We start from the raw sequence: 22535 nt of genomic DNA, 5'->3' as shown, positions 1-22535 counted from the left end.
ACCATAGACGACGTTGAAAGACACTCCAGTTCTTGAAGTAAGTTGAAAGGATTTATTCAGTAACAACAACTAGATAAATGAGTTTGACACTGCTGATCTAACTCTAGTAATTCAGTGATAATGACTAACTGTACAACTGGGATCTAGGCCACATGTGGTGACCCAGCCTGAGATCCAAACTATTCTGGTGCTAATCCTACAGTCCCTGCCAGGACTGAGAGCAAGGGTCTAGTGCAGTGTTCTTCAAACTTTTTTTCCGGGGATCCATTTTTACCAACTGGCCGACCTTCGGGACCCAACCCGGCCGACCTTCGCGACCTGCGCCGGCCGATCTTTGCGATCCACCATTTTCTATTACCTTGTTTGCTGCTGACAAAAATGGAGGAAATGGTTTTGGGTCCCTTTGGCCCTCGTACACACCCCTCCAATGGAACCTGGTGGATGAAGGTGAAGCCTTCCGGTGTCAGAAAGTATGGAGTCTCCATCTGCCCAAAGTCCTGCATTTTCTTCCGGTAAAAATTTATCGAATAAACCCCCCCAGAACTTGTAAAAAAAAATAAAATGAATTAAATAAATGAATAAAACCCTCCCGAACTTGTAAAACAAAAAGATGCGACCATTTAAAAAAGAAGCGGCCGCACTGCGCATGCGGGCCTGATCATCGGTGCATGTGGGCATAATTTTGCGCATGTGCACCGATGATCTGGCACGCATGCGCAGTGCGGCTGCATTTTTCTTTACATGTTCGCAGCCATTTTGAAGGCCGCTTGCAGCCGTCGTTATTAACAGCCGGCTGCTGCAGCTGTTGCGCGCAGATTTGTGCGATCGGGAGCGCCACGATGGATGGTTCCGCGACTCTCCCCACACCCTCCCGTGACCCTCCCCACACCCGCCCACGACCCACCCACGGGTCACGCGCCCGAGTTTGACAATGCCTGGTCGAGTGTGTGTCAGGTTTTATAATGAGTTGTGTAGTGCCCTCTGGTCATCGTGCCACAGCCGGGTGTTCTGATTAACCCCTTAGTTTCATGTCAGTCTACATATCATCACATCTCCCCCTTTCTTTTTACATTACAGGTGTGGTACTAGGGAAATTGAAATGAAATGAAAATCGCTTATTGTCACAAGTAGGCTTCAAATGAAGTTACTGTGAAAAGCCCCTAGTCGCCACATTCTGGCACCTGTTCGGGGAGGCTGGTTCTGGAATTCAACCGTGCTGCTGGCCTGCCTTGGTTTGCGTTCAAAGCCAGTGATTTAGCCCTGTGCTAAACCTGCCCCTTGTGTGACAAAGCTAGATATAATGATATGATATGTACAATTTTGTTATATACAGAGTAAACAGAGAAGAGAAAATGTTCACAGGTTCAGTCTTTGAGGCTTCCGCCTCATCCTTGATGACCTCCTGAGAGGTGGTGGCCGTATTTTCCGAAGTGCCCTTCGATTCCTGCGGACGATGGTACCATCAGCCGTTTGTATCACGTAGGATCTGAGGGCAGCTTGTCGAATAACAACAGCTGGAGCAGACCAGCCTCCATCAGGTATTCTGATTCTGACGGCGTCTGCGGGAGAGAGCGTGTCCAGATCATTTGCATGTTTGTCATGGTGATGCTTCTGACCATCATAAAGCCATCGCATCTTGTGTATCACCGGTAGGAGATCTGGATTAGGCAGTTGTAGGGCCGGAAGCATTGCTCGTAGGTCCCTGTTCATCAGCAGTTAAGCCGGTGACATGCCAGATGCTAAGGGAGCAGCACGATATGAGAGTAGTGCTAGATGAATGTCGGATGCAGAATCCAAGGCTTTGTGGATGAGCTGTTTGACTATATGCACCCCTTTTTCCACCTTGCCATTGGCCTGCGGGTAGTGCTGACTAGAGGTGACGTGCTGAAAATTATAGCACTTTGCAAACGCGGCCATTCTCAACTGTGAAAGCATGATCCATTGTCAGTCGTGACCGTATTTAGGATGCCATGACGAGAGAAGGTCTCTTTGCACACTTTGATCACGGTTTCTGAGGCGAGGTCAGACAGCTTCAGTACTTCAGGGAAGTTCGAGTCGTAGCCTATGAGTAGTACGTAGTCACGACCATTGGAGTGGAAGAGGTCAATGCCTACCTTGGACCATGGAGAGGTTTCCATGTTGTGTGGTTGCAGAGTCTCCTTACACTGCGCTGGTTGGAATTTCTGGCATGTCTCACAGTTCAAGACCATGTCCGTGATGTCCTGATTGTTGTCAGGCCAGTAGACGGCTTGTCGAGCCCTTCGTCTGCACTTTTCTATGTCCAAGTGGCCCTTGTGGATCCGACAAGGTACCATGGGCCTGAGATGCAGCGGAATCACTATTCTGTACATTCTCAACAGTATATCGTTGATCACTGTCAGGTCATCTTTGATGTTGTAGAATTGCAGACATTGCCCTTTCGGCCACCCATGGTTTAGGTTGTGAATTACTCATTGTAGCAAGGGATCTGTGCCCGTCTCTGCTCTGATGAGAATCATCTTTTCATCCGTAGCAGGAAGGTTGTCTGCGTACACTTGTAACTGAGCTTCAATTTATCGGATCATCACTAGTGGTTCACTTGGTGAAGTGACAGATCAAGACAAAGCGTCGGCAATGATGAGATCCTTGCCATGCATATATATAAGATTGAAGTCATACCTTCTAAGTTTAAGTAGATTTCTCTGTAGCCGAGGAGTCATGTCATTGAGGTTCTTCTGTATGATGTGTTCCAGAGGTCTGTGGTCTGTTTCAATGGTGAATGTTGGCAGGCCGTAAACGTAATCATGAAATTTCAAAATGCCTGTGAGAAGGCCGAGACACTCCTTTTCAATTTGAGCGTACCGAGTCTCTGTCGGTGTCATTGCATGTGATGCATATGCCATTGGGACCCATGACAAGGTGTCATCTTTCTGCAGCAACACTGCTCCAATGCCAGCCTGACTGGCGTCAGTCGAAATCTTGGTTTCACGATCAGGGTCATAGAATGCTAAAACGGGTGCAGTGGTAAACTTTGCCTTCAACTCCATCCACTTGTTCTGATGTTTTGTCTTCCATTCGAACGAGGTGGACTTCTTAATCAGTTGTTGTAGAGGCGTGGTGTGTGTGGCCAAATTTGGGATAAATTTGCCTGCAAAATTCACCATTCCAAGGAAACGAAGTACGGCTTTCTTGTCCTCGGGGACCTTCATCGCTTCAATGGCCTTTATCTTGTCAGTGCCGGGGCGTACACCGTGTTCCAATATCTGGTCGCCCAGGAACTTGAGGGTGAACATTCCAAAGCTGCATTTGGATCTGTTTAACTTGAGGCCATGCTCGTGTATGCATCTGAATACCCTCTTTAGTCATGACACATGTTCCTCTGGAGTCGAGGACCAGATGATAACATCATCCACATAGACACAAACTCCGTCTATCCTTTCCATCATCTGTTCCATGATGCGGTGGAAGATTTCAGATGCCAAGATGATTCCAAATGGCATTCAATTGCAGCAGAATCTGCCGAAAGGCGTGTTGAAGGTGCAGAGCTTTCTGCTGGATTCTTCTAGTTGGATTTGCCAGAACCCTTGGGATGCATCCAGCTTGGTAAAGAAACGCGCGTGTGTCATTTCACTTGTGATCCCTTCTCATTTTGGGATCAGGTAGTGTTCCCTCCTGATGTTTTTGTTGAGATCTTTTGGATCGATGCAGATTCTGAAGTCCCCTCTAGGGCATTTTGATGCACACCATCGAACTTGCCCAGTCAGTTGGTTCAGTGACTTTGGAGATGATGCCTTTCTTCTGAAGACTCGCAAGTTCTGATTTTAACCGTTGCCTCAGGAGAGCGGGCACTCTCCTTGGTGGGTGAACCACTGGTTTCGCATCAGCACACAGCAGAATCTGATGTTGATATGGAAAAGTGCCCATGCCGCTGAAGACATAGAACATAGAACAGTACAGCACAGAACAGGCCCTTCGGCCCTCGATGTTGTGCCGAGCAATGATCACCCTACTTAAACCCACGTAACCCGTATACCCGTAACCCAACAATCCCCCCATTAACCTTACACTACGGGCAATTTACCATGGCCAATCCACCTAACCCGCACATCTTTGGACTGTGGGAGGAAACCGGAGCACCCGGAGAAAACCCACGCACACACGGGGAGGACGTGCAGACTCCACACAGACAGTGACCCAGCCGGGAATCGAACCTGGGACCCTGGAGCTGTGAAGCATTGATGCTAACCACCATGCTACCGTGAGGCCCCTTTGGAATCCAGGGTATTGTTCCAGTATTCCATCAATGCTGGTCTGGAGAGCGTGATGAGAAGACGTCATGGTGTGGAGTCTTCAAATGAGGTTCAGTTTCTTGCAGGCTTGCGCACCGAACAGCGATGGCTTGTCAGGTTGAACAATCTCAAACCTCAGGCTGCCGTCAGAAATATGGGGGTGCTGCAATAGGGAGATGGCCTGGACACACTCGACTTCGAGGGAGATTTTTTCACCATGTTTAGTGCTCTTATACTGTAGGTAGCGATTTTTTGAGTGTGCATGCACTGTGCACGTTTCTATGGCGATTTCTAAAGTCATGTGTTTGAGCTTTAGTAGTTGCTCTCTGAGAGGATCAGACTGGATTCCAAAAACTATCTGGTCTATGATCATCGAGTCAGTTAGTGCACAAAAGTTACAAGATTGGGCTAGCAGTCTGAGGTTAGTGAAAAAACTGTTGAAGGATTCATCTGTTCATTGCATCTTTTTCTTAAAGATGTAGCGCTCAAAGATTTCATTTTCCAGGACCTCGCGATGGCTATCAAATTTTTTAAGGGTGGTTTCATACTTAGTTTTGTCCTGCCCATCTGTATAGTTGAACAAGTTGTAGATCTCTAACGCGTGATCACCAGCAGTAGTCAATAAGAGAGCTATTTTCCGAGCATCGGTCACAGCTGTTAAATCAGACGCCTCTACATACAGTTGGAACTTTTGTTTAAACAAGCACCAGTTAACACTGAGGTTACCGCTGGTCCTGAGGTGATAAGGAGCTTGTAGTTTGCCCATCGTGGCTGGATTCAACAGGGTCATTCCCGATGCTTCTGTTGTCGAATAGCTGTCTTGATTGTTTCCTTAAACTTACTGAATTTACCTAGGTAGATGCAGCAGCCACAGTACCATGTTATGTTATACTGTTTGATTAACATAAGTTGCTACTGACCATAGACGACGTTGAAAGACACTCCAGTCCTTGAACTAAGTTGAAAGGATTTATTCAATAACAACAACTAGATAAATGAGTTTGACACTCTGCTGATCTAACTCTAGTAATTCAGTGATAATGACTAACTGCACAACTGGGATCTGTGGTGACCCAGCCTGAGATCTAAACTATTCTGGTGCTAATCCTACAGTCCCTGACAGGAGTGAGAGCGAGGGCCTAGTGTGTGTCTGGTTTTATAATGAGTTGTGGAGTGCCCTTTAGTGGTCGTGTTCTGATTAACCCTTTAGTGTCATGGCTGTCAACATATCATTACAATATGGACCAATAGTGGGAGAGATGGGGGAGGGATGGGGGTTGTGTAGAGTTTCAGATGTCCACCTATCCACACACATGCAGTAAAATCCAAACTCCACTGCATCTGGAGGAGGCTCCGGAGAAGACCAGAAGACCAGTTAGATTTAGTCCAAGAGTGGGGGAGGGATTCCAACCCTGCGAGGAAGGCGTCAGTTCACAATCCCAGGGTCTATGTGTGGGGTGATGACAGGATGTTTTTTTTTTGGGGGGTTATGGTTGTTGGGGGAGGGAGGTGTGGGGGTGTTGGTGAAAGCAGTCTTCCTGCTCCTGGCCTACAAGCAGTACTGGAAAAGCAAATACATTCTTCCGCCATTGTACCCTACTTCCTCTATTGTCAGGTGTTCTGAGGCCTGGGAAATACGGCCGTCCTGTTTAAAACAGAGGCTTCCAGCCTCATTAAAATATCGAAACTGACAACCCGCCTAGACGTGGTTGGGGGTTGGGGCCAGGGCTCAGATTTTTAAAATGTTGACACCTGACCCAACCTATCCATTTTGGGTATTAAAATCCAACTCAGTGCCTCAGATTTACCATGGGTTGGATTTTGTGGCCGCACCCGCTCACTGCAAGATCGCCATGGACGGGATAGGACGGGGACCATGTAAAGGTCCATTGACCTCGGGCGGGAATCTCCCTCCCGGCAGAAAACACCCACCCCATATGTCAGTTGCATACAGGAGAAACTTGCTAATTTGAGGATTTCTGTTTATGTTAGATCAGATCAGATGAAACTCCTTGATAATCTTCCAAATTGTAAATTTTGATCCAAAACTTAGAAAGCAGCCATTTTCATTTTATTATCATCCTGGAATAGGGTTTAATTTCAAGAGTTCTAATTAATGCACGACCCCTTTGTTTGATTAATTTGCAGACTCATCCATTGTGAATTGGACTGAGGTAATTTAAGAGACGGTTATAACTTGAAGTGTCAGATGAGGGGATATGATTTATACATACATTTCTGCAGCAATTGCTGAACATTCTCCCTTAAAATTGGAAAGATACACAAGCATATCGAAGGTTCAATATTGTCTGGGTTACAAGGAGAATGTGTTTTGTTCAATTTAATCTGCAGCATTTGAAGACCTTTCCATGTACCAGGGCCACAGTATAGTGCCCGCAGAAACCCAAAGCACATCCAGTCAAATTGGATTCATTAAAAACCCTTTGCAAAATAAATGAAAATTCTTGCCTGTAAGTTTGCAGCTGATGTACTCCAGCATCGGAAGAGATTTTCTCCAATCCCACGATACATTCCTCCTTCTCATCATTGCATCTCTGGACTGGTATAAACAGTCTGTCTGGATTTAATCTCCCAAAGTAGTCAATGCATGCGCTGGACAATTAATTTATTACCTCCTGAGAAATGAACAGACTTGGTCGTAGCCAATGTTACCACTGATGGATTGCAGTCAGCGTGGGTCATCCTGACCTGAGCTGAATGCAAGCAGATGGAGTTAATAGCATAAACAGGCAACAAGTGTCCGAAACATAGCAAACATTTTACATGACCTTTGACTCTCTAATACAAAATTTGAAATGAAAAACATAAAGAAGCACAGTAATGGAAACATAAAAAGAGCAATGTAAGGATGAACTCAAATGAAAACAAAAGAAAAATAATGAGCAATAGCTTTACCAACTTGTTTTCTCGAGATAAGAATCTATTTTTTTATTCCGTCTCCGGAGAAAATCTTGTCAGTGATTGGCCACCTTTGTTCCACATTGTAACATATCAAAAGAGAAAACATTCACATGCATCCACGAGCCAATATCAATACAATGTACATATAAATTAACTGACTATGCAGAAATCCACAAAATATGCAGTGATTTATTCATTTTAGTAATGATCATTTCCCAATGCACGTACAATTGAAGAGGTTTACCTTCAATCTCGGAGGAAAAGTAAGAAGCTCTCCGTAAAATGTGAAAACAGTCAGATTTCTTGCTGAGGTTTTCTATCATTTGTTATGTTTACTAACACGCCTTAGCCATTTTTGCATTGTATGCAAACTGTATTTTTCAGTTGAAATTTAGAAATTTAAAAAAATTCTGTCCTGTTTCTATAAATGAAATGTAATGTTCCTAAAGATTTTCTTTATTTTGAAATCTGCTGAAGATATGAGAAATATTATTCAAGGTCTGGCAATGTGTACGAGGGCAGCACGGTAGCATTGTGGATAGCACAATTGCTTAACAGCTCCAGGTTCGATTCCGGCTTGGGTCACTGTCTGTGCGGAGTCTGCACATCCTCCCCGTGGGTGCGTGGGTTTCCTCCGGGTGCTCCGGTTTCCTCCCACAGTCCAAAGATGTGCAGGTTAGGTGGATTGGCCATGATAAATCGCCCTTAGTGTCCAAAATTGCCCTAGTGTTGGGTGGAGTTACTGGGTTGTGGGGATAGGGTGGGGGTGTTAACCTTGGGTAGGGTGCTCTTTCCAGGAGCCGGTGCAGACTCGATGGGCTGAATGGTCTTCTTCTGCACTGTAAATTCTATGAATCTATGAAATTAAAAGTATTTCTGCACAACTTTATTGGTTTAGACTTGTAACAACACTAATATAACTTAGATTGTAGAGAGAGGTCATGGAATCATAAATCATAGAGTTTACAGAGCAGAAAGAGGCCATTCAGCCCATCAACTGCACCGGCCCTCACAAAGGGCACCCCACTTAACCCCATGCCTCTACCCTATCCCTGTAACCCTGCCTAACCTGGGCTCTGAGGGGCAATTAAGCATGGCCAATCCACCTAACCTGTACATCTTTGGACTGTGGGAGGAAACCGAAGCACCCGGAACAAACACACGCAGACACAGAGAGAAAGTGAAAACTCCACATAGACATTCCCCCAAGGGTGCAATTGAACCCAGGACCCTTGATCTGTGAGACAGCAGTTCTAACCACAGTGCCACTGTGCCACTTGAGTCCTATTCTAACGTGTATCCTCCAGGGATTGGCATCAGATTTGAAAGGAATAGGTACAGCACACTGTCCCACTACAAAGTTTTAAAATGTTCTAAAATGCTCAGGAACATATTCAACATTTTTTGAATGTATTCAATTTATGTACAAATACTGAGAGCTTTCTACACATTTCAATTTTACCCCTGGAATATAGTGTGATGAACATTTGAATGTCTTTATGTTATATGACATTAGATAGTTTGTGCAAAACTAAATTTAGAATGGCATTAGTCAACTGTCTCTTAGCAAAGTCTCAGGATTGAGATCTCTAATGTTCTGAGGTAGAACTGGCATTGTCATGTGAGAGTACCTTTAAGAAATGGGTGTTTATCAGTCATGTCAGAGTGTGGGTGGAGCTGGGCTGTCTATCAGCTTTTTACTTTCATTTTAGGCTGTTTGCTGCAGGGTGTGTTTTAGTTTCGTTTTCAGTGTTGGAGCTGAAGCCAGACAAAGCAGCTGTACTGCTGTTCTCTCTGCCATGAAAAGACTGTCTCCTGATCATTTGGTGAATTCAGAATTATAAATTTTCTCTGTAGTGAATGTGAACCTAATGTGCTTCTGTTAAAAGGTGTTTCTTTTGTCTTCTGGTTGTTGTTTGGGAAGTTATTAAGGATTATTTTGTGTTGTATTCTTTGGGGGTTGTATTTGAATTGATGGTTGCTAAGATGTTCTCTGTATGTTTTAAAAAGGTTAACTTGAGTTCATAGAATAAACATTGTTTTGCCTTAAAAAATACTTTTCAATTCCTGCTGTAGAGTGGGCCATGTGCTCCCCATACCACAATCCATTAAAAGTTGTGGGTCAGGTGAACTCCATGATACACTTTGGGGTTCTCTAAATCCTGGCCCATAACAATTTGGGAGCTCAAGGGGGATAAAAGTCTATGTATTGGAGTGGCTTAGTGAACGTAAAGACTGTGAGGGGTGAGCATATTGTGGTTGCTTTTCAGGTGTGGTATTTTAGTTTAAGTAGGGAGTGTCTTGTGGACAATGGCACTTTCAGAAGCTTTGAGGTTTTTGGGGGTGGAGACGGTCACACGCAGTACCTTACGGACAGAGACTAAAAGCAGACTGTTAGATTTGGCAAAAACATTGCAGTTAACATTATGTGACAAAATGTGAAAAGGTGAAGTAATTATGGCGGTGGCTAAGCATTTAAAGTTGCCTGAGATACAGTTTGACTCATGGGAAATGGCAAAAATTCAATTACAAACTAAACAAATGGAACATGAGAAAGACTTAAAGCAGCTTGAATACGAAACAGAGTGAGAGGAAAAAGAAAGAGAAAGTGAATTAGAGGAAAAAGAGAGAAGAAAGGAAAACAGAAAGAAAAGCCAAGCAGAACAAAAAGAAAGTGAAAGGGAGATATAGATCAGGGAAAAAGATAAAGAGAGAGAGTTTGAACTTCAGAAAATGGCCATGAAACATGACAGTCAGTTAAAATTGGCAGATGTAAATGGAAACGTACAGTTGGATGATAGTGATGAGGATAGTGAGAAAGAGCGTCATAGTCAAAGGCTTGATGGGAATCTATTTAAATATGTCCAAGCATTGCCAAGGTTTGACAAGAAGGAGGTAGAAGCCTTTTTTCTGTCTGGGAGTGAGTGCCAGGATTTTGGGCCAGTGCACTGAAGCACATGTGTATAGTTCTAAGTCAGGATGGTGTCAGGCGAGGAGAGAAAATTGGAGATGGTGGTCATCCCGTTCTTCTGCTGCCTGTGCTCTTCTAAACGATAGCGGTTGCATGTTGGGAAAGTGCTGTCAGGAACCTTGGCGAACTGCTGAAGTTCACCTTACATTGTACACACTGCTGCCACTGTGTTCAGTTGTGGAGAGTGTTGTTGGTTTCTCAGCTGCAATCAGTTGTGTCAACATAGACTCCATCTTACCCCATATGCAGTGTTAGCACCATGCAGATGTGTTCGCATAGGGGCTGGTTTAGGTCATTGGGCTAAATCGCTGGCTTTTAAAGCAGACAAAGCAGGCCAGCAGCACGGTTCAATTCCCGTACCAGCCTCCCCGGACAGGCGCCGGAATGTGGCGACTAGGGGCTTGTCACAGTAATTTAATTGAAGCCTACTCGTGACAATAAGCGATTTTCATTTTCATTTTTTCATTTAATTGGGAATTACAAAAAACAGATCTTGAAAGATTTATGGTGACTGATGCCTTCACACCACACTCACTCCCTCTGCAATTGTCGGTCAGAGGAACAGGGTATGCAAGAAGCACTTGTTTCTTTTCCACTCAGTCAGAATTTTGCTTTATATATATATATATATATATATAATATATATATATAGATACTAAGCTTTGTATCAAGATAGGATCTTGATACTCATGCATTGTGTACCACTCAATACCACAGTGGGTCCAACCCTTCTCTTTTCGCCACTTCCACTCACCTACCATGCATGCCAGGCATCTCTACCAGCCAGGTAGCATGTCAGGCATCTCTATCAGCTGACCCGGCACACTGCCTAAACTCTCCCCATCTGTCTGATTGCAGGACAAACTCGAGCACAATCCATGCGAGTGGTTACAGCCAGCTGGTGTGATGCCTCAGCTGAAGAGCCTCACTCCATTTGAGGAACGAGCGCTTGAGCTGGGTTGGGAGGAGCAGAACCTGTGCTGAAGGCAAGGTAGGATCAAGGGAAAAAGCAAGAACCCTTAAAACATCCAGCCATGCTGCTATCCTTACATGGGTTCAGTTTCTTCTCCTTGTGCCCATGTCATGCACTAATGCCATCTTGCTTCCAATGTCACTTCCCCAAGTCACCTCAATGTGCGGCCCTTCCCCCGGGAACTCAAAAGGCACTGAAATCCCCTCCTGTGCAGGGCACTGATCCTGTCTACATACAGCTGCACATTGGCATTGTCTCTCTGGATCCACTGCAATCAGAAGTCCAGTCATCCTCAAACGCTAAGAACTGAATCGGAGGAAACAGATCTGTGAGCAATGAGGAATCCTGTCAATGGCCTGACTAAGTTCCCTCTCAAGACATGGGACACCCACTCATGCACAATCCCCTAGGTGATGCCTTTGCAATGAACTTCACTCCCTTACTCTCAGATACGATGACCATAACCCCACAAGAGCCTCTCCCAACTCCATCTGACAGATGGGCATCTATCTTGGATAGCCTTGGTGACCCGCAGAACCCCTCAAAGGTGAGGACTGTGGGCAATTGTGTTTAATGACCTGACCTGTGTGCTGACTTTCCAGGCATCTGAAATGCTGCCACAACACTCGTCTTATCAGGGTTGCCTGTTGAGCTCCATTACCTTTGCCACTTCTATTGGGGGCTAAACCTGTGTCATTGATCTCTTACCGAGTGGTGAGTGTGATACCTGGAGTTCGGTGCTTGAGGAGATCAATTCCCAAAGGGTTAACTAGTGGGTGCCAATAAGTGGCACGATCATGCATTGCAATGTTGACTTAATTAGCATAATTGACTTGTCAAGGAAGGATCAGGAATGTTATTAGGAAAGTTGCTTCCTCCTGAAGCAGGTGAGGCTCACCTCATTCATTTTAAGACTCCAAATTGCACTCAACTTTAACCTCATTCCTCCAAGTAGGGAGGTCATTTGAGCCTTCCATCCTGAACAGTCAGCCGCCCATGAAAACATCCCTGATTGCCTGACCACTAGCAGCGGCCTTCCACATTGCTCAAGCCCTCTAGCTGTCCCTGTCCCTTGCAGCCTGAGAGTGGGGGCATAAATGTGACTGGCCTCATCATCCCTCTCTGGCATGGTGCTCATGCCTTCATCACCACCGCATGTCAGAGTCGTCCACGTTGCCCATCCAACAGGGTGTTACACTGCACCCCACTTTGGGATCTCACAGTTGCCCTCTGTGCTCACCTGTGGATTTCCCCACTCCCACCCACTTCCAGCTGCCACTCCAGAAAAGCTATCGCTCCGAGGAGCCATTAGTTAGACACCAACAAGGGGCACCCGAGCAGCACAAAATCCACAGCCAAGTGGCAGATCACTTGGAGACCTACAGCACCATGATGATGAAGGCCAGCAAAGCCCTGCAAGCAGCAGATCCTCCCCTGGCGCAACTGCTGAGTCGCAACACCCCATGCACCCTTCCCAGAGAATGACTCAGCTGGTTGCCCTATGCCCTCTCTGGTTCTCCCTCTCTACTGTACTCCCTGGAGGGTGATGGACACCTACGCGCTCATCTCCGAAATCCCTTTGGAGGTGAGGTCGCCAGGTTATACAGAGGAAACTCCCACCCATTGTGTCTCAAGGTGGGATGCAGCTTGATAGAAAATTGGCACCACTGTTCTGCACATCAGGGGCAGGATTCTCCGTCTCGCCCGTTTTCTGCTGTGGCACGCCCCCGTCAACAGCAAAATTCTCTGTCCCAGCAGCCGGCCAATGGGGTTTCCCACTGTGGGCATCCCCGCGCCGTCAGGAAATCCGCGGGCATGAATGCACTGCCGGAGAAATGGAGGATCCAGCCCCAGGACATTTGTTTACTTGTGAAGGTCATTGTCATCAAACACTCGCTGCTCTAGTTTGTACATCAAGGGATGTCTCCTGGGTCCGAAAGGCAAAGGCAATATAAACAATTACCCCTAAATTGATGGTGAAGCTGTTGATCCTAAGTGACAATAGGTTTTTAAAAAAAATAATATTGCTCATTGAAGTAGCTTCTTGAATAAATTGATTTGAAATACATGAGGTAGAACTGAACAAAAAAGTGGAATAAACAACTAAACTTCCAGTGGATTAAGCAAATGCTTTAAAAATAGGATGGACTCTGGTATAGTTCATGTATATTTAATAACCAATTCACTTTTATCTTCAGAGAGAATTGTTTCATCACTGTGGTATTCCTTGAAATAAGTACACATGGACCAGATGTAATTCACAAAGAATTTACCAATATCAAACATAAATCTCAGAAACGACAACTGCGGGCCTGATGTTTAAGCGATACAGCATTGCAAATGCGTTTGGTATTTTATTTTTTGTCACAAATTTACTTTGTGATAAATTTAGAACTGCAACATATGTTCAACCCCGAGTTAACAAATTTCCAGGTATTACTATTGTTCTTTCTGATTGGAGGGAAGATGAGATTTTCAAAGAAAATTAGGGAATTTGTCTCCTCATATCTTACTTCAGAGTTCATTTTTTTAAATCTCTGACCACAGCTTGCCACAAGATGGTTAAGATGATTTTGACCTTTCCTGTAACAGTCATAAGGGGTAGATAGGCTGACAACAGAGAGAACAATGAGGCACTGTTAGGGATTTTAATGATTTTAGCCTGTGGACCAGACATTTTTATAAGTGAGTTCACTTATGCTATCTAATGAAATACATATGGAATTCTCTGAAACACACACATGGTGAGAGGTGAGAGTAGCTGCCCCTGACATCAAGGCAGCATTCAGCCAAGTATGGCACCAAAGAGCTCGAGAAAAACAGAGGTCAATGGGAGTCAATGGGAAACCCCTTCAGTAGCTGGAGTCGAAACTAACATGAAGTAATGTGATTGCTTCTGTTGGAGGCCAGTTATCAAAGCCGTAGGATATGGCTGCAGAATTTCTTCAGGGTTGCTTCCTTGGCTGAAATATTTTCAGCTGCTTCATAACTGATCTCTCCTTTAGAAGCTTAGAGGTCGGATTGTCTGCTGATGATTCGAGTGTCCAACTCTATTAATAACTCTTGCACTGCGGTTGCACCTAGCTCACATGTTTCTTGATCAATTCGAGCAAGCGAGCAGAATGGTGACGCCCAGCGGTCCATTTCTGCTCCAGTGCTTACAGACATGCTGCAAGGGCCAGAAGAGAAGGTTGTGGAAATGTCACAACAGAGTCAGCTGCAGTGTCAATGTGGCAAAGAAGGCTTGACTGATGATATGATGCTGTGGTCTGTAATGACCTCGAGGTAGATTCTGGTCTTCCCAGATGGGCGAAAGAAAGCAGCCTCAGGGAACAAGAAGGCCTGCAAGGAGTGACCGAACAGATCAGCATCAAGGCTGTGGTGCTTTGCCCCTGGATACTGTGCTGCATGATGGTCAATGACCCAATCAGGGCAGGGAAGGTGAGTGGCATGGTACATTCCAGTACCAGCCCCTTACCCTCCTGTCCCAGCTTTCTCCTCCACATCACACCTCAGACCAACACAGTTGCTGATGCATCTATCTCTCTCTGCCTCCCTTTCTGTCGAGGTGTCTCCTCATATCTTCACCTGATCAGCTGTCACTGACACTAATCCTTATCATATAGTAATATCACAGTGAGCCTTCACAAATGTTGGGCGGGATTCTCCATTGGCTGATGCCAAAATCGGGAAATGTGATTGGGCGGAGAATAGATTACATCGCCAAAATCGCAGCGGGCGCCGATTTGATGCCAAATCACAATTCTCAGGCATCTCAACAGCGGTGTCAATGTGGTCCGGGTGCACATACAGTAAACACCATTTGCCTATCATTAGGGGGCCTGATCCATTATTATCATTAGCGGGCTTCTCCCAGTATTAGACATAGACATAGAACAGTACAGCACAGAACAGGCCCTCCGGCCCTCGATGTTGTGCCGAGCAATGATCACCCTACCTAAACCCACGTAACCCGTATACCCGTAACCCAACAATCCCCCCATTAACCTTACACTACGGGCAATTTAGCATGGCCAATCCACCTAACCCGCACATCTTTGGACTGTGGGAGGAAACCGGAGCACCCGGAGGAAACCCACGCACACACGGGGAGGACGTGCAGACTCCACACAGACAGTGACCCAGCCGGGAATCGAACCTGGGACCCTGGAGCTGTGAAGCATTGATGCTAACCACCATGCTACCGTGAGGCCCACTGGGACCTCCATAAATCCCTGCCTCCAATGGGTCAAGTTCTCGACGTGAAATCATGTCATGGCTGCTGAGGGAGAGAGAGCGAGTATGGAAACTGTCCAACATCGTCGTAGTTTGCTGACAGCTATGCCGCTGGCCGGGCGACTTCTGCCAGGGTCGGGGGAGTTGCGAGATTCGCATGGAAGTGGGCTGTGGTGTTGGGGTGGATGGGCATGGAACTCCATTGCCGCAGCTGGAAAGGCAGCCATGCAGCTGCTCACGCTGCTGACTGCTCATTGTGAACCTAGGGCCATGGGCCGTATAGATGTCCCCCAGGGCATTCCGCAAGGTACCCTCTGGCCGGATTCTTTAGTTCTGCCAAAGTTTAAGGGCTTTTGCATGGTTCTCCCACCCTACTGCCAGGAAACCTTCTGCGGTAAGAGCTGAATCCTACCCAAAGGCTTCTTAGAGGAGGTCACGCAATCTAAGGATGCACCATCACACGATTTGTGCACACTATGCTGCACTTGTTTGTGGCATTTTAAAGATCTAAGCACCTGAACCCCCAGTTCTCTTAGGACATCCACAGTACCTAATGTCTTTCCATTTAGAAAGTACTCTGCTCTATCCTTTTTTGGTCCAAAATGGATAACCTCACACTTGCTTACATTGAATTCCGTCTGCCACAATTTTGCATATTTATCTGTCAATATCTCACCTGATGAAGGAGCTACGCTCTGAAAGCGAGTGATTCCAAATAAACCTGTTGGATTTTAACCTGGTGTTGTAAGACTTCTTACTGTTCATACAGACAGTCACCAAATAGCGTAATTGAACCCAGGTCCCTAGCGTTGTGAGACAGCAGTGCTAACCACTGCGCCACCGTGTCACCCCATGCTGGCTTACCCTGTAATCCAAAACATTTCACGGTATTCGGTTAACCTGATTATAGACTCCAGCAATTACCCCACCACAGATGTTAGGTTGACCGTCTGTAATTCGTGGTTCATAGTTCTTAAAAAGTGGAGTGACATGTACAATTTTCCAATCCAGATCAACTACTCCTGAATCTAGGGAACTCTGAAAGATTGTAGTTAGGGCATCTACAATGTGCTACCCTACTTCCTTTAACGCCCTCAGATGGAACCCATCAGGTCCTCAGGATTTGTCACTCCATTCATTTCCCAGTTACTGATGCTGCACTTACTTTCATTTTATTAAGTTACTGTCCTCTGTTGGCTATTAATGTTTTGGGGGACTTCCAGCAAGTTATTCTCCTTTTCAACTGCAAATACTGAGGCAAAGTAATTGTTCAACATGTCTGCCATTTCCCCATTATCGCTGACAATGGCTGGAATTCTCCTGTTGTTGCAATTCATTTTTCTGTCTGACACCGGACCCCTGCCAGCTGGTTTTGTGGCAGTGTGGGATGGTTACAATGGGAAATCCCATTGACAATCGGCAGGAAGACAGAATCCTGCCGCCATTGAACTGCCAAGAAACAAGTGGCTGGTGGACGGGAGAATCCCACCCAATATCTCCATTTTCAGCTTTTAGTGGGCCTACATTGCTCTTGACCAACGCTTTCCCTTTACATAACTAAAACATTTCTGATTGATTTTGATGTCCTGATTTTGAAGACAGATAGTTGGGTAATCACGTGGTGTCTCACACATCCCAAATGAGTAGAAACAGGTATTGGAGACAGGAAAAGTAATGCACTGCCCCTATCAGACAGCATAGGACCCTCCAGTTCTGCTGCTCAGTGTTATTAAGGTTCTGTCTGCCTTGCATATAGTCGGATGGAGATTGGAAGAGACAGTCTCTACCATGAATGCTGTGATGTCTCAGACCTTCACTTTGATGTCCATGTTCATGGAAAAAAATGGCCACCTGTTTGAAGCATCAGATACGGCAGTCAGCAGAGTGCACAGTGACCTTCCTCAATTGCCTGCGCACTCAGACTACAACTTAAGCAAGATTGAGGAAAATTTTCCCCTTGGCTGTTCAACATCTCACCGAAGTGCATCAAACTGCTCTTCAACTCTTGGCTAGGAGGGTGAAGCGAGGGAAGATGAAAAAAGAGCACGTGGATGTGGGAACTCCTGGCACCTAGTATCCACTCCCTCGGAGATCCTATGCTGTTTCCTTTCCCAATGGCTGAGTCTAACCTTGTTCAGGTGCAGGTAGAGCCACCACTGGCAGGGCTCTGACTGGTCTCAAATTCAAGATCAGGTGAGCAGTCAGAGCAGGGATAAACTGCCTGTCTGTAGCTGTCTGAAGCCACAGGAATTGCACCAAGCAGGAGCTTTTCAAAAGGAAGAGATAGAATTTGTAGTTGCATAAGAGTGTTGCACTTGAGTGTTTAACTCAGTGTTACAGTATCACGTTACTGTCAAGGATTTTGTGGCATAAATTTATTCTCTATTGTTGCATTCTGCCTATTTTTTCCTGCCACCTGCCAAGTGACCTTCTGCCTTGTGAAGATTTGTATGATAAATGTTAAAGGCAGCAATGATAGTCTGAAGGAGGAATGCATTGCTTCTTCTGGGACTGCCTTGTATTAGGGGGCCACAGTGGGTTTGAGATTACTATGTCAGATGGCAGCACTGCCTATATTAGCTGAAGCGTGACTGACTCAATCCATCCCAGGCATCTCTGGCAGCTCAGGTCTCCTTACCAATTATAAGCCAGTCCACCGGCTGCCCCTCTTCTTCCTTCACCCCCCCCCCCCCCCCCACCTTTAGCTGCAGAGCGATCATCCTTCTTCCTGGTTACACACCTTGTGACTGCACAATACGTCACTATCAACGTGGAATCCATTACTGGTGCACAGTGAAGGCCCTACTCCTCAGACCTGTCCATTTGAAATGCATCTTCGGAACTAGAACGCTCAGTGACCATATGTGCTCATATGGCTTTGGTTGTAACTGTCCTGGGCGTCAGAGGATGGTTCCTTACAGATGACATCTATTAAGTCCTCAGAGAGTAACCCTCGTCGCCAAGGAGCCATCTGATGCTTCTGTGTTGGGGTATGTACATATGTGGGACACTTGACTGCGATAGAGTGAAGACATCATGACAGCTCCCTGGGACTTTTACACAGATGATTTTTAAAAAATTCTTTCGCAGAATGTGGGTGCCATTGGCTCGGTCAGCAATTGTTACAATTCGTTAATTGCCCTTTCGAAGATAGTGGTAAGCCCGCCTCTTGAGCCGCTGCAGTCCATGGGGTGTGGATACACCTGCTGTGCTGTTAGACAAGGAGTTCCAGGAGTTTGACCCAGCGACAGTGAAGGAACACAATATGGTTCCAAATCAGGATGGTGTGTGGAGGATCTTGCAGATGATCTTGCTGCCCTTTTCCTTCAAACTGATAGAAGTCACGGGTCTGGAAGGTGCTGTCTATGGAGCCTTGGTGAGTTGCTGCAGTGCATCCTGAAGTCACTGTGTACCAGTAGTAGAGAAAACGAGTGTTTAAGGTGATGGATGGCATGCCAGTCAAGCAGGCAGCTTTGTCCTGGATAGTGCTGAGCTTCTTGAGTTGATTATTCGGTGGTTGCAAATCAGCTAGATATTGATGCAATGGAATCCCATTTGATTGATGCAAACTTCTGGGTGATCTGGGGGCATCTTGATTATCACATGCGTGCAATGCATAACGCCCTGGACCTATTGGAATCCAGCCAGAGTAGGAAATCTGAGAGCCCGCTCATTCAGATTAACCTCATGAATAACAAAGTGCTTGTCAGTGGCAGCCGTGGCAAACTATTCATCACCTGGGCAGCATTTGTGGGGAACAGATTGTGAGATCCAACAAATGTCATCAATAGTCCCTGGATGGGGCCAGAGACAAATAAATGAAGGGATGTGGTGACTCTGGCTGCTACTGGCATTGACCCCCCCCCACCTGTCCACTTGGAAGAATCTGTTCTTCCAGGAGGCAGCTATCTGGCGGGAAGCTCTAAGCCGCTTGAGGAATTGTATTCCCATATCCAGCCACGGACAATACATTCCACCGTAAAGATGCACGTTCACAGATTTTATTATTATTTTTTAATATAAATTTAGAGTACCCAATTATGAATTAGAATGTGCAAACTCCACACAGACAGTGACCCAGGGCCGGGATTCGAACCCGGGTCCTCAGCGCTGCTGTCCCAGTGCTAACCACTGTGCCACGTGCCGCCCCACAAAAGGTATTTATTAATAAAGATTATACAGCAGCCTCATTGCTGTACAGCAGCCTCATTGCCTCCTAAAATGTCTCTGACCAGGAGCCAGTCGAGCCATGGGGTTATTCCACACCCAGAGTACCGATTGGTCACCCAAACCATGTGACCCTTATTCTGCTGTGTTGCCCTTAAATGGATAATCATCAAACCACGAAGACAGATGATTCACTTTGTACATGAAGCATTGATTAGTGACATTTAATATACTCCGCGTGCACTTGACATTTTACTAAATTTCACTGCTGATCATACCGGACAGCTAAATAAATAAAACAAATTAATCCAGAAATACTGTTTTTCCTGTAGTCCCAGAACAGGATCATGGTCAGAGCATGAGTGGAATACATTTACCTTTTCTGCAAAGTCAAAGAACAATGCGTTACAGGAAAGATTTTGCTCGTGGTGATTCAACAGTTCACAAAACGATGCAAATGCTTATTTAGAAAAATTGATTTTAAAAAAATGTACTAAAAAATGCTACCTCTCACTGGCCTTTGTGTTAATCGTATGCATGCTAATCCTAAAAATAGTTTGGAATGTGCAACAAGCAAGTATTTAAATTCTGAATGCTTATTAATTAAATCCCTGCACACCAGCAGCAGGGAAAATTGAAATTTTGTACTCTTGGCAGAAGTCAGCTATGCTCGCCTCGATTAGCGTCAGTGTCACATAAAGGGAAGATTGGAACCATACAATATTGTTACATTGCAGAGGTTTTGTGCAAAATTTTCCATTAACCCTCCAAGGACTGAAATAACATTTCTGCAACGGAGGCAAGAACACAATGTAATTCTCATGTTTGACTTTATTCCCCTGAATTTATACATGTTCTTTGGCTGCCTGTGTTTTTCGACAAGTAGTTTAAATTTTTCAACGTGAAAATGTGGCCGAAAATAATTTTACGGGTGTTATACAAAATAAAAATGGACAGGTTTGAAATCTGTAGGTTTGGCACACTCACAGCTGAGTGCAATATTTTGGAAGGGTTAAATGAGTCACATTTCAAAGTGTAAAGCAGTTAAAGATCTTCTAAAAGAAAATGCACAACCACAAAATAGTATTGAATTCAATAAACGCAGCAAAATAGATCCTTGATTCTTCCGTATTATAGCTGCACAAATGAATTAATGCAAATACCTAATTAAGTATTACTTCATGCATTGCGACAGACAAGGTTGTAATTGAAGACAGGTAGCACAACTGAAGGACAAGATAGAAGGTCAAAATTCCTATTCAGACTGCTGTCCCCAATTACAATACATTGTAAATCTGTAACTTCATTATTATAATTCAATGCATTTCAATTATATGATGAATTGGGTTTCTGCTTTATTCTAGTTTCTAAGTGGGAAGCAATTTATCTTATATGCAAATACATTCTAAACATCGAAATAGAGATTTTTTAAACTGCCATTTTGCACAGACGTTTTTGAGCTCTGGTCATGTCTTGAGACCTTCCATTAAGGCCACTTTGTGATTTTATTAATATAGATGGGAACCCTTGTTAGAGTTTATTTTTATGTAATAGTGTAACACTTAATAACATACCGCATGTTTTCACAGTGTGAGTGCAATTCATTACAGTAGGAATGGAGCTGCATTTTTAATCTGCCATAAATGTTAATTAATCAGAAGCTAGGAAAATACAGATCAGATATCGGCAAAAATACCAAAGTATGATAAAAATCTGAAAAATTAACCTTTTTAAGCATTGGAAAAGATTTGCCATGAGAGGCTGAGGCAAACTCAATCTCCCACCCTGTTGAATGCTCATTCATCACCCTGAGAGGTATTCCTGCAAAGGAGGATGGGAAATCAATGGAAATATCCTACTAATGTCTCTCTGTTGGCCAGGTTAAACAGGTACTGGTGTAGGCCGATAACTTGGTCAGGTATTATCATTCATGATATGTGGACATCATCAGGAAGGCCAGTTTTTAGTCTCCATCCTAATTGTTCTTGAGAAGGTGCTGGTGACCCACCTGTTTGAATGGAACTGGGTGATTGTTAGGCCATTTCTGAGTCAACTATATTGCTATGGGTTCGGAGTCACCTGTAAGCCAGACTTGAGTTAAGTTCGAAAATGGGGGTAGGAAATCCACCCCCCTTCCATCCCCCGAGGCGTCACCCGGCTGGAAAAGGAAAAGAAAGGAATCAAGTCCTCCGGAGATAACGAGCACTTTGGGCTGTTTCTGGGAGAATCATCTGTCGACTAAAGGAAAAGTGTAAAGAAGTTTAATGATCCTGGAGACCTGAGAAAGAAAGTTCACTTAAGTTTATTTTAAACTTAAAGGTTAAGGCTGCTACTGCTAAATAATGAGCCCCAGCAGGGTGGACCTCTGACCACTAGTGTGGAAGCTCATATTCAATGAGTTCCATGGGGATATCTATCAATGTATCTCCGTAGGCCTCATGAGGGTTATCACAAGTACGAACATGGCAGGAGATTTTCAGTTTTTTAACATTTTTAAATGTTAAATAAGAGATCTTTTCTGTAGTTTACAGTAAAATCCACCCACTGAACTGGTGTTTATTCAATGTTGCTTTGAATTTGTTTCTTATAATAAAAGTCTTTGAAGTTGAAATCTGGTCACTCGATCCTTTCAGTCATTCACTGGAAGTTTGAATTCATTTTTAAAAGTTATCGGTCTCTATGGGAATTGTAACACTGTCAGATACTGAGATCCATGTTTATGATGGCAGTATTCTGTATCTAGATGGCTAACAGTCTGATCTGCAAGCCAACAGCCAGGGGTCTCATCATCTATGTCTGAACGTGCACTGCAGGACAGCAACATCTGGGGGCCCTGCCTTCACTGCAGTAAAAGCTGATACAATGGGGGCTGCATTATTTTGCTTGATTTTCCATCACTTCCATGGTGGAAAGAATGGGCTCCAAACTCTCTCCTGTGTCATGGTGAAGCCAAACTTCTCCATGCTCCTAGCCAGTTACTTCAGGCTATCTGGAAGGC

The sequence above is a fragment of the Scyliorhinus canicula genome, chromosome 13 (genome assembly GCF_902713615.1).
Source record: "Scyliorhinus canicula chromosome 13, sScyCan1.1, whole genome shotgun sequence".
Classification (NCBI taxonomy): Eukaryota; Metazoa; Chordata; class Chondrichthyes; order Carcharhiniformes; family Scyliorhinidae; genus Scyliorhinus; species Scyliorhinus canicula.
Note: the sequence above shows the minus strand (reverse complement) of the source record.